A 12431-nucleotide genomic window follows, 5' to 3' on the forward strand; every position below is an offset into this window, starting at 1 on the left:
CCAAAAGAAGTACATCATCCACAAACAAAAGATGAGTAATGTAGCTTCCTTTAGCATTTTTAACTTTAGTGATCTTACCTACTCCTCTATCCTTATCAATCAGGTGGCTCAAACCTTCCACCACTAAGAGAAATAACAAGGGAGACAAAGGACAACCTTGTCTTAATCCCCTGTAGCCTTAAAGAAAACGGGGTGGGGGGGCATTGATTAAAAATGAAAAGTTGGTTGAATTAATACATCCCATAATCCAATCAATAATTTCAAGGTTTAAATTGATTTGGAGAACAAGTCTTAAAAATCCCCGATCCACTTTGTCATAAGCTTTAGATAGATCCACTTTTATAATGAGGGTTTCCAGCTTCTTGGCTTTGACAGAGTGGAGGCTTTCAAAATTTTGGAGGCCTATTTCAAAATAAACCCGCCTACTAGCATATTATTATTATGCTAATAGGCATGCTTACTTTGAAATAGGTTATTAATAATTATGGCAATAGGTGTGTCCATTTTGACAATAATTAGTTGGTGGATGGTAAGGATTTAACTTCCATGGAATACTCAAGAATATTCTTAGTAGTGGTCATAAATCAAAGGTTGAAATTTATCTTAAAAGTAGTTATGTTATTTATGCCCCTTTAATTAAATTGATTAATTAAAAAAAAGTCATATGGACATATGTCATAGGGACAGGGGGTATGGTTTTGGGGGCATGTGGTATTAGTAAGCCATGGTATTTGCTCATGACTTTATAAGAAATTATATTTAGAGGGTTAAGAATATTCATGGTAAAGTGTGGGTGAATCTTCATTGTTAAGAATCTAGTTGCATCTTTTGTTAAATGTATATATGTTTACATCATATATTAATTTTTTTATAAATAACAATTAATAATAATAATAACACTGATTTTAAATAAAGTTTTAAATGTGTTTTTTTTTTACAATGTGAGATGTATCATGAGTAAGTGTTTTGATGCCTAATGACATTTACGAGCATTTAATTTATATGTTGTGCTAGTAAGATAAAAAAAAATTGATTATCTTTGTATTATTAAAAACAAAATATGAAGAACATTTTTTCTTAAAATATTTTACATATATTGACATAAAATCTCAAATTCAAAATATTTACGCCAATAGATGTGACTATTTTGAAATAGGGCTTCCAAAATTTTAATTTTATCAATATTGATTAGGTGGATGGTAGGGGTTTAAACTACACTAAATATTCTAGAATATTTGTATTAGTAGTCACATATTAAAGATTGAAATTTATCTCAAAAGTAGTTATGTTGTCCATTTAATTAAATTGACTGATTTAAAATAAATGTCTTATGAACATGTTTGTATTTTAACAAAGCCTATATATAGAGAGTAAGAATCTTGTTATATATATATATATATATATATATGTATATGTATATATGTATATATATATATATATATATTATTCTTTTTATAAAAATAACAAACTTAAAGTTATAATTTAGTTAATTTTTTTGTTTTTGTTTTTTGGAAGATGGTAGATGTATTATGAGGTAAGTGTTTTAATTTATATGGTTGCAATAGGTGGATGATAAGGATTTAACCTCTATAAAATATATATAGGATGTTTTTAGTTAATTTCTATAATTGTTTTTAATTTTGGCAATGTGAGATGTATCATAAGGTAAGTGTTTTGATACCTATATATCTATATTTACCAACCATTAATTTATATTATTGCGTTAATATATGTTTACATGGATGGATAGGCTTATCTATTTTGGAATAAGGCTTCCATAATTTTAATTTAACTATCGATAACATAATTATTAGGTGGATGGTAGGGATTTAACTTGTACTAAATATTCTAAAATATTTTTAGTAGTGGTAGTTACATATCAAAAGTTGAGATTTATCACAAAAATGGATATGCCTCTTCTATCCTTTTAATGAAATTTTAGTTATAAAAATGTTATATGAACATATGTCACATGATCATTAATTATGGTTTTTCTGGATGTGTGGTATTAGTAAGCTATGATATTGTAAAAAAACATATATATAGGTTTAGCATCTTGTTATACATTTTTTTAAAATGTATATGTGTTATTTTAAATAATAATAATAATTTAAAGTCAAGTTATAATTTAGTTAATTTTTATGGCTTTTTAAGCTTGACAATGTAAGATGTATCATGAGGTAAGTGTTTTGATGTCTATAGGTGTTTATGAACCATTTAGGCATGCCTGTTTTGGATTTTTGACTTCTAGAATTTAATTTAATTATTAATAATTATGAGGTGGATGGTAGGGATTTAACCTCCATGGGATTATCTCCAAAGTAATTGTGTTCTTTCTTCCTTTTTAATTAAATTGATTAATTAAAAAAAATTGTCATCGAAACATGTGTCATATGGGTATGAATGATGGTTTTTTAGGCATGTGGTATTAGTAAGCTATAGTATTGTAACAAAGCCTATTCATAAGTTAAGGATTTCTATGATAAAGTAGAGTGAATCTTAATGGTTAAGAATCTTGTTACATGTTTTTTTTTTTTTAATAATTATGAATATATTTAACTCATATAATCATTATTTTTATAAATATTAGTAACAATAATAATTTAATATAAAGTAATAATTTAATTAATTTTTAAGATTTTTTTGATTTTGTAACTTCCTCATATTCTTTTGCTATAATTTATGGATGTAGTTACAATATTTATGCCATTGATTTTTAAATATTTTTGTAATGATTTTTTATTGTTAACCTTCATAGGAAAACTACCTAAAATTAAAATCCATGAAAAATAATCTATTTGCAATCACCCACCATAATTTAAGCAAGTATTTGCATAAAAAATGAATAGGAACAAGATAAAATAAATATACCTACCAGGATGTTTTCTTCAATTCTTTAACATGTACAAGATGGAAATAAATATGCCTACTAGGATGTTTTCTTCAAAGCTTTAACATGTGGGAGTAAAAGTGTAAATTTGCAAACTTTGTAGTGGTTACAATAATTAAAAATATATTTTAAAAAATCATTTTCAAGTAAAATTAAAGAATAATTGTTTTATAATTTTTAAATTATGTGGAATTTTAATTATGTGATAGTTTTTTGAAACATCTAATATATTTAGTGAATAATCTACTTTTTATCTAGGATAAATAAAATGATTCAATAATGTTTGTGAAAAACCATCACATTATTGATAAATAACGAATGGAAAACATATTTTTTTTGATAAAGATAATAAAATCAAAAAGAAAAAATGAATTATGAAAGTTAGAAAAATATTAGTTAATATAACTATTTCTCTGGCTTTTGTTATACTTGGTTGATATCCTTCCACAACTCTAAATCTTTGTTATGCTGGTTGATATCCTTCCAGAACTCATAGATCACTTCCCTGTGATATACAAAATCGTACAACCAAAAAACACAAAGAACCAAATCAAAATACCACTGAAATAAACCGCTCCAGTGATATCTGGTCGTTGATACTTGGAATAAGAATATGAAGCAAAGTTGATAAGAATCGTTGATACTTTGAATAGGAATATGAAGTGAAGTTTATAAGAATCGTTAATACTTTGAATAGGAATATGAAGCAAAATTTATAAGAATCGTCAAACAATTTTATCATTACCCATGAAATAATTGTGAATGGGAAGTGAGATCTCTATTTTTATTATTAATTTTTTTTTTCTTAATCGCAAATTTTTTTAATTGGAATTTAATAACTATGCCATAACATATTTGCAGAGTATTTTTTTAATTGGAACTTAGTAACTATGTCATCACATATTTGCAGGGTTTGATATATCTATATCTATATATATGGAATGTTATTTAGCTATATCATAAGCTTGAATTGATATAAGTCTTATAAGATGTGATAATAAATTCCATCAAAAAAACTGCAAATTATTAAGTAAAGACAATATCATATAAATTTTAACCAATATTTTAAAACCCAGAATTTGATATCAGTTTAACTAATATTTTAACTTTTACTCATTTTTAGCCGATCGAAAAATTCCAAAGTAAAGGCAAAAGTCTTTACAAAAGAAGAATTGCTGATCATGCAAGTTTTTGTATCCCTATATTTTAATATGAACATTTCATAGTATAAATATTTATTTGGTTGTGTCTTTTTTCTTGTTCAAGTTGCATCGCATCGCATTGATATTGCAATTAGGGAATGGTAAAGAAGTGCCAAACAAATGAGAATGAAGAAGACTGTTTAAATTAGAACACTTTAGCTACACATACATATTATATCTACATAAATTATATATATAGACAAAAACACAACAGATCATACACATTTTAATCCATCTCTACTTTGCATTGAGTATTTTCATTTTATTTTTTAGTGTATAGTATCATGTCTCATTACTTGTACTATTTTCTCAATTTTTTTGGTTTGTAAAGTGTATATTTATATGTATATAAATTTTTTCTCAATTTTTTTGGTGTGTAAAGTATATGTTTATATGTATATAACTTTTCCTTTAGATAGGTTATTAGTTGAGATTTATTTATAGGTTTTCTAACTATATGTGACATAGATAACCTTTGTTTAACTTTTATATTAGTAAATAGTTTTTATTTGTATTTATTTATATTTTATGTTTAAATTTGATAATATATAATAAAATAATGTTTGTCTTTTTAAACTTAGAGTAATTAGTTTGTATTTTAATACATAATTGTTTTACTAAACACAATTTGTTATTGTTATCAACCTTCTTCTGTGATTTTTCAACTAACTCTATAACCCATATAACAACTATATAAAATTATTGTTGTTACTATTTTTTTAATTATTATTTATAGAATACATAACATTCTGGCATGATTCTTTAACTAACTTTATAGGTGAAACGACAACCATATAAAATTGATGTTGTTACTATTTCTTTTCATTTAACTAACTTTATAGGTGATTTTAACTAACTCTATAACCCATATAACAACTATATAAAATTATTGTTGCTACTATTTTTTTAATTATTATTTATAGAATACATAACCTTTTTGCATGATTATTTAACTAACTTTATAGGTGAAACGACAACCATGTGAAATTGATGTTGTTACTATTTCTTTTCATTTAACTAACTTTATAGGTGAAACAACAACCATATAAAATTGACGTTGTTACTATTTTTTTCATCTATTATGTATAGATAGAAGGCATTCATGCTCATGCTCATCTATTTCTCTACACAATTTTTTAATAATAACAATGATATTACCTAAAAGGAAAACATCACTATCATATGAAATGATTATAATTTTATCACAAGTATTTTTATGAATTATTAATAGCATAACATCATTCACATAAATTAACAATAACAAAGCATAACTTCTTATATGCATACTTCTTCTTCCATTATTCTTTATGATTCAATTTTATAACTAATTTATAAATAAGTCTATAAGTCAAATACATGAGACGTTCCTATTTCATTTCTATTTTAGTCTTGATTTTGACTAGTTCTTCTAATTTGATCATTTATTGGAATCCCCAATTTCACAATGAATTTTTCTTATAATTAGAAAGTAGTTCTTCTCCACTTTTCTTGAATTCCTACTTTCTCCATTATTTTGCAAATTTATTAGACAATGCATGATAATTTTGAGAAAAACCAAAGTAGCATTAATAAATATTGTTTTTTCATCTCTTTTTTCAAAACATCCACAAATTCTGAGATGGTCAGTGGTTGAATGCTTAGGGAAAAAGAAACCCAAGAAAAATCCCTCACAATTTTACATTATCAGTCCTTGCCTAGGCAAGAGCCTAACATCATGTCAAGTGTCATGCCAAATTGATCAGCATTATGTAATTGTGCATTGTACTAAACAATTTGTAATTCAGATCTATATGAATGCCACATCCATTTAGTTTTATATACACCTAATTAAAATATGATTTGAATAAGTCCTACCAAAGTTACTACTTAGTAACTATTACAAGTTTTTTTTTTTTTTTTTTGAAAAAATATAAATTGTCAAATGTTGTCATATAAATATGAATACAATTGTGCTTCGTAAAAAATTTCATAGGATAATCATTGAAATAAATACATATATATATATATATATATATATATATATATATATATATATATATATATAGATATAAATCTTCTCCATATTATACTAACACCGGTTTAAATATTTCATAGTATGCTTTATATGTATCATGCTAGCATGTGTATTATGGAATATGGTTTCTATACTTTTAATTTAATTATTAAAATTATTATGTGGATGGTAGGGATTTAATCTCTACTAAATATTCTAGAATATTCTTAGTAGTAGTCACATATTAAAAGTTGAGATTTATCTCAAAAGTAGTTAGGCCATTTTTGTCCTTTTAATTAAAATGATTAATTAAAACAATGTCATATGAATATGTGTCACATGAACATGAGCTATGTTTCTTTGGGCATGTCGTATTAGTAAGCCATGATATTGAGCCATAGTATTATAACAAAGTCTATTTATAGGTTAAAAATTATATGTCTTTTAATGTATATATGTTTAATTTATATATTAATTAATTATAATAATAATAACCAACATAGACCCATTTCTCAAGATGCAAACTTCTTTCTGAGTGTAAAATGTTAGGAAATATATACACATGGAGAGATTTGATCCTTCTCAGTGCCTGGAGTTGAGATGGATCTATGTTGGCTCTTAATAATATTGTTTATATTATTAATAAAAATAAATTATAAACAAATTTTTTGGAAGGAAAACCATAATATGCATATCACATTAAAAATAAAATAAAATAATAATGATTATTAACTATGACATTTCACAACATATTATTGATAAACATATAACAACTTAATAAATTTATTTAATAAATGTATAAACGCAAAGATATTTATAAATATATAAATATGATACACACATCACATTTATATATTTATAAATATGTATCACATTTCTCTATATATCCACTATAAATTAAGATCCATTTGACCTTATAAACTAGCATAGATCCATTTTAACTATGGATCTTCCAAGATTTGAAAGGAATCAAATATCTCTAGATACAAACTTCTTTTTGAGTGAAAAACTTAAGGAAATGTATGCACTAGATTTGATTCTAGTCGAGATTTCCTAGATTAGAAGTTAACATGGATCAATAGTGGTTCTTAATAATATTATTTATATTTATATAAATTTCACATCTCTCTATATAAAATTATTCTCATTTTCAATTTTATTAAAACCATAATAATACATATAATTACATATATATGTGACATTTTTCTTTGACATGTTTTATAGTTTTCAATGTGATATGCATAACATTGATGATATATAACTTAGAACAAAATTATTGTAAATATTGAATGTTTATATGTTTATTAATTAAATTTAAATATAAGGTTCTGAAATATAATGATATATATATATATATATATATATATATATATATATATATGATGATGATGATGACGACGAGTAACATCCACTATGACTAATATGGTCTATCCGACCTTAAGAAAGTAAAAGATTAATTGAGATTCTTTAATAGTTTATTTCTATGATCAAAAAGGAGGGAGATAAGTGTACCTAGATCACCATAATTTTTCTTACTTAACAAGTCATGAAGGTTTGTAGTGTGGCAAAGATTTTGAAATTTAGAATGGATGTGGGTAAGAGATGGGAAATCTAAGAGAAAGTCCTTTTCATCTTCAAACCTCTTAGTATCACAAAGGTGAAAGATTATTTCATCCCAAAATGTTTTAGGAATTGACCAACATCAGATTTAGTTCTTATCTTAGAAATATTTATTTTCTTCTTAGCACTGGTCAAGTCAAAACTATAATTTTGGTTATCAAGATTGGGGTTGATAACCACCTTATAATATCTTAGCTTATGTTGATTATTTTGAAATTAAAGTGTCTCTCTAACACTACATCAACATCATGAACTTCTTGGTGGCTAATAAGAAGTAATGAGAATGCTATCCTAGGGTTTATAGCCGTATGAGTAGGAGGTTGAATCCACACGAAGAGTGGCACAACTCAAATCTATCACTTGTCAAAGGAGTCATAGCTCGCTAGGAAAAATCGTGTAGCTAGCAACCCTAATAAAAGAAAAAAAATACTAACTAACTACACTAGCCCTAAACACTAAATTATTTATAGAAACAACAAACTAATTAGTGTTCTAATGTTTTTTTTGGCCTTAAAGCATTGTAGAGTCTTAGTGTATTTAACTTATAAATTAAACAAAATAAATTGAGCATAATATCCTCTATACAAGAAATAATTAAATAAATGGTACATCCTCTTATTAGTCCCTGCCATCTGGCAATGGCCAGGGACTATAGTAATCGGTTTGCGATGTTATGACATTAGTTTACCGGTTTGTTCTTAGTCCTTGCCACTTATAAACCAAAGTTCTTACGGTCATATAGTTTTACTATTTTAATAAACCAAAGTTCATCGTTTTGCCATCTTATTTGGCCTCTTCCCGAGGTGGAGAGGCAAAAATCATATGTTATCTGTATTCATTTTGGAAATTTGAAAGTAATGAAAATATAATGGAAACTAATGCTAGCATTAGTTTCGTATTTTAACAGATATTAAATGCTATAATGGTAAGCAAGTTCGCATGTTCTAGTTGCTCTTGTGCATTGAATTTGAACTTGCCATGTGGTGCAACAGCTGCCAGCTTTTGGGCTGCCGGCTTTGACAATTCGACAACAAGACTGGTGATGCATGAAACGGAAGTTCGACAATTCAATAAGAAGACCGCTTCCCGGATGCTGGAAGTTGATGGCTGCCCTCTTCCGCAATGCTGTTCCTTCTGCTCCTGGAAATGAAAAGCCAGTGAAACTGGCCTGCCTTAATTCGGCTCAGTTCCGATTCAGGTTTATCCCTAAGAACTGTTATTACATTTTCTGTCGTACCCACAGCTCTGCGTTTCGTCGCTCTCTTCCTACGTGGGGCGTCTCAAGGCGAAGCAGAGTGATCTTGTGAAGGCGGTCGTGGTAGTCAGCCTGCTTAATGCTCGCAACATTTCCGTCTGGGCTGCGAAACAGTAAAGCAACAAGTAAGAATCTGTCGTTTCATGCAAAATCAATTTCCATTATGGAACCAAAAAACTCACCCTTGTGCAGGTTGTGCAGAATAGTCAAGTTACCAGATTTGTGCAGAATCTTTTCATTTACCAGATTTAATGTCAATGTACAGAATGTGATGGAAATTTAACATACTTTCCATTTTGGAGAGCACTTTGGAGACTCTGTCGCGGCATTCATGGCAGCGCATATTCGCGTTCAGAACAATCACCTGAACCTGTCATGTAATATCAGACTCCTGCGTAACCTAGACTATGGACTTGTATCGTATGAAAGGGGATTGGCAATATGCAATAAAGAGGTTAATGCAGGCAGAAATGGGCTTACTCTCAGCATTGGAATCTAAATCCAGAAGACACACTTTAAAGCTGAGATGTAAGAACTGGGTTTTTCTTTGAGAGGAGCTCAGACGAAATGTAGCTGTAATGAGGTTTCTTTAATTCAGCTATTTCTTTGAGAGCAGTTCAGAGGAAACATAGTTGTAATGGAGGTTTCTTTAATTCAGCGATTTCTTTGAAAGCAGTTCAGAGGAAACATAGTTGTAATGGAGGTTTCTTTAATTCAGCTATTTTAATTCAAGAAACAGAAAATGAAGAGGCAAAACTACGTTTCTTTAGAGTAGCCAACAAATAAGGAAATATAATCTTTATCTTATCTGCTGAGAAAAAATAAAAAATTGAGGGAGACCCTGCATATTGAATTGGAAGGTTGATTTTAGCTGGATTGAATTGGATCCAAACTAGTATCATTCAAGATGGACTCTAAAAAACTAGGAAAGAAACCTACATGCAGTTGGGCTGAACCAGGTTTACTAGGCATCGTGTTATTTCCAGGCGAATCAATTGAATCAATTATTCTTGATCTCTACCTGCAGTTGGGCTGAACCAGGTTTCCTGGGCCGTCGTGGTATTTCCCGGCGAATCACGTATGCTTCGTGTATTCCAGGCGGGCGGTTGAGTGAGAATCAGGGATTCTTGATCTGTTCACAGAACAATCAAAATTAAAAAGCCACGAAGACCCACAAAAAAAAAAGAACACTCCCTGATTGTCAATTCCATGCCAGGCGACAACATACAAGTCCATACTTGAATTCCGTGTCTCCCCATGTTTGATTCCTGTCATAAACCTGAAAATCACATAGTAACACAACATCATTCCAAGTTCCATCAAACTAAGGTAAGGTATCAATAATGTATATCCTGAATTTGAATTTGAATCTAAATCCGCAACACTAAGATTAACACCCTCCCTCAATGAGCTGCACCACTAAATCCTTGAAACCCTGAATTATTTTCCATGCAGGAGCTCACCATTATTTTCCATCGGAATTCAATCGAGCTCACCGCCTCTGTCCAATCGTCGTGAAAATCACTCAAAATTGGGCAATTCTGGCTCGAAAATAGCCAAATTATGGGCTACAACAGGATTAAAATTGCACAGAAACTAAATCCCTCTCAACAGATGGCCCTGCATTCAGTTACAGCCGCAACATCATACTTTTGCCCTCGGCCTGCACGATACGCTGAGAATAGGTTGCTTACAGTGACGGCGATAATGGCAATGTGACCGACAACTTACAACGAAGGCGATAATGGCAACGCGACGGACAATTCATTGGTCTTACTGAAGCCGATACCTGGGCATAGAAATCACGGAGTTAAAGCCGGTTTGACATGTTACACTATCTGTGCATGCACCCAATGGTTTATGTGCACAAGTCTTATGCTCTAGAAAAACATGCAGCCAAAAAATTATGTGCACAGGTGTTATGCTCTGGAAAAACATGATAATTTGACACGCGTCGGGTATTCTGCATGTTTCTTCGCCATGAGACGATTTACCAAGCTCGTTTCTTCGCCTTCGCTAAGAACTCATATCTGGCTGCAACAAGTTGGGCGAAGACAGATCTAGGTTCTTGCGATCTCGTTGGAATCAACCTTTTCCATTGGTGCTCGCTGTTAAGAACAAACTACTAAAATTATACATGTACATGTAGTGATCGAATTTTTGCTTGATCATCGAAAATAAAATGTTTTTTTAACTTTGTGGGTTTCTCCAGACACGAAGAGTTCAGGTCTTTACCTAGAGGTGGATTTGCGGATACAACATGCTCTATTTTTTCAAAAACATAGTATAGTATAGTATCCTTTTCTTAAGCGATAGGGAAACTCTTGTTGCCGTATGCGTTATATGGTTATAAAATAGCATTTTCTCTTTTGAAATATTAAAAAATATGGCTATAAAGTAGCATTTCCTGGCTTAAAATGTAAATTATCATTTCATTTTTATTTAAAGCATATGAACAAAAATAAACATAAAGTAGCATTTCATGCTTGATGAGATATTCAAAATATTTTTCAGCTGTTATCACGTAACATATAAACGAGTGAAGTGTCCAATCGAAGTAGTTTCAATCATCTGTGGCCACTAATACAGACAACATGCTTTATATAAGATATTTATATAATCTAAGTGAATGTAAATTAGTTGCCTCTATTCAAGTGTCCAACCTTTGTTGGACAATTGCATTGCCGTAGTTTAGTTCGACAATTGCATTGCTATAGTTTATAGTTTAATACAGTAACCTGCGCATTGACAATCCATGTTTTCTTTAACAATACTATGCTAATAGAATTACCAGTACAATTACACATACACAGATAACATTATCCCTGGGAATAAATCAACAGCTAGAGCTAAAATCGTAACAGGAAAAATGGTAAACCTGTAAGCAATAAACCTAGATACAAGCATATAAACAAATATTTCAGAAGACAAGGACTTGGATACAGACGGTCTTGCTTTGACAGACTAACTGGCCCACAAGGGAAGCGCTTCCATACACAGACATAAACGAACCAGACAGAGACCAAAACATGACATAGATATATGCAGTTTTGCTGCTAGTTTTAGATAAAACAAAAATATTTAGAAAAGCTATCTATTTGGATGGTGAGTCGAACTGAACGCTATGGTTCTGTGTTGTGAGACCCTCGCCCATACGGTGAGTCGAACTGAACGCTATGGTTCTGTGCTGTGAGACCCTCGCCTATACCTGTTTGAGCTATAGGACCTACTTGTACAAGTCAACGCTCAAGCCCCGCTTCTTGCTACAACTAACAAGAGCATATGGCAAGGACTAGCTGCCCCGCAGCCCGTCTTATTTAAAAGTGAAATATCCAAATACTTAATGATGGGTCAAATACGTATAGGCACATTTCAAATATTAATTAATTATTTTTTAGTTTAATCGTTATTATGAAATTAGAAATCTCAACCAATTATATGAAGTATGCAATTAAGAACATATTGGATAAT

The sequence above is a fragment of the Pinus tabuliformis genome, chromosome J, assembly GCF_031772625.1.
Source record: "Pinus tabuliformis cultivar Carrire ecotype Pingquan chromosome J, CPIR1, whole genome shotgun sequence".
NCBI classification, from domain to species: Eukaryota; Viridiplantae; Streptophyta; class Pinopsida; order Pinales; family Pinaceae; genus Pinus; species Pinus tabuliformis.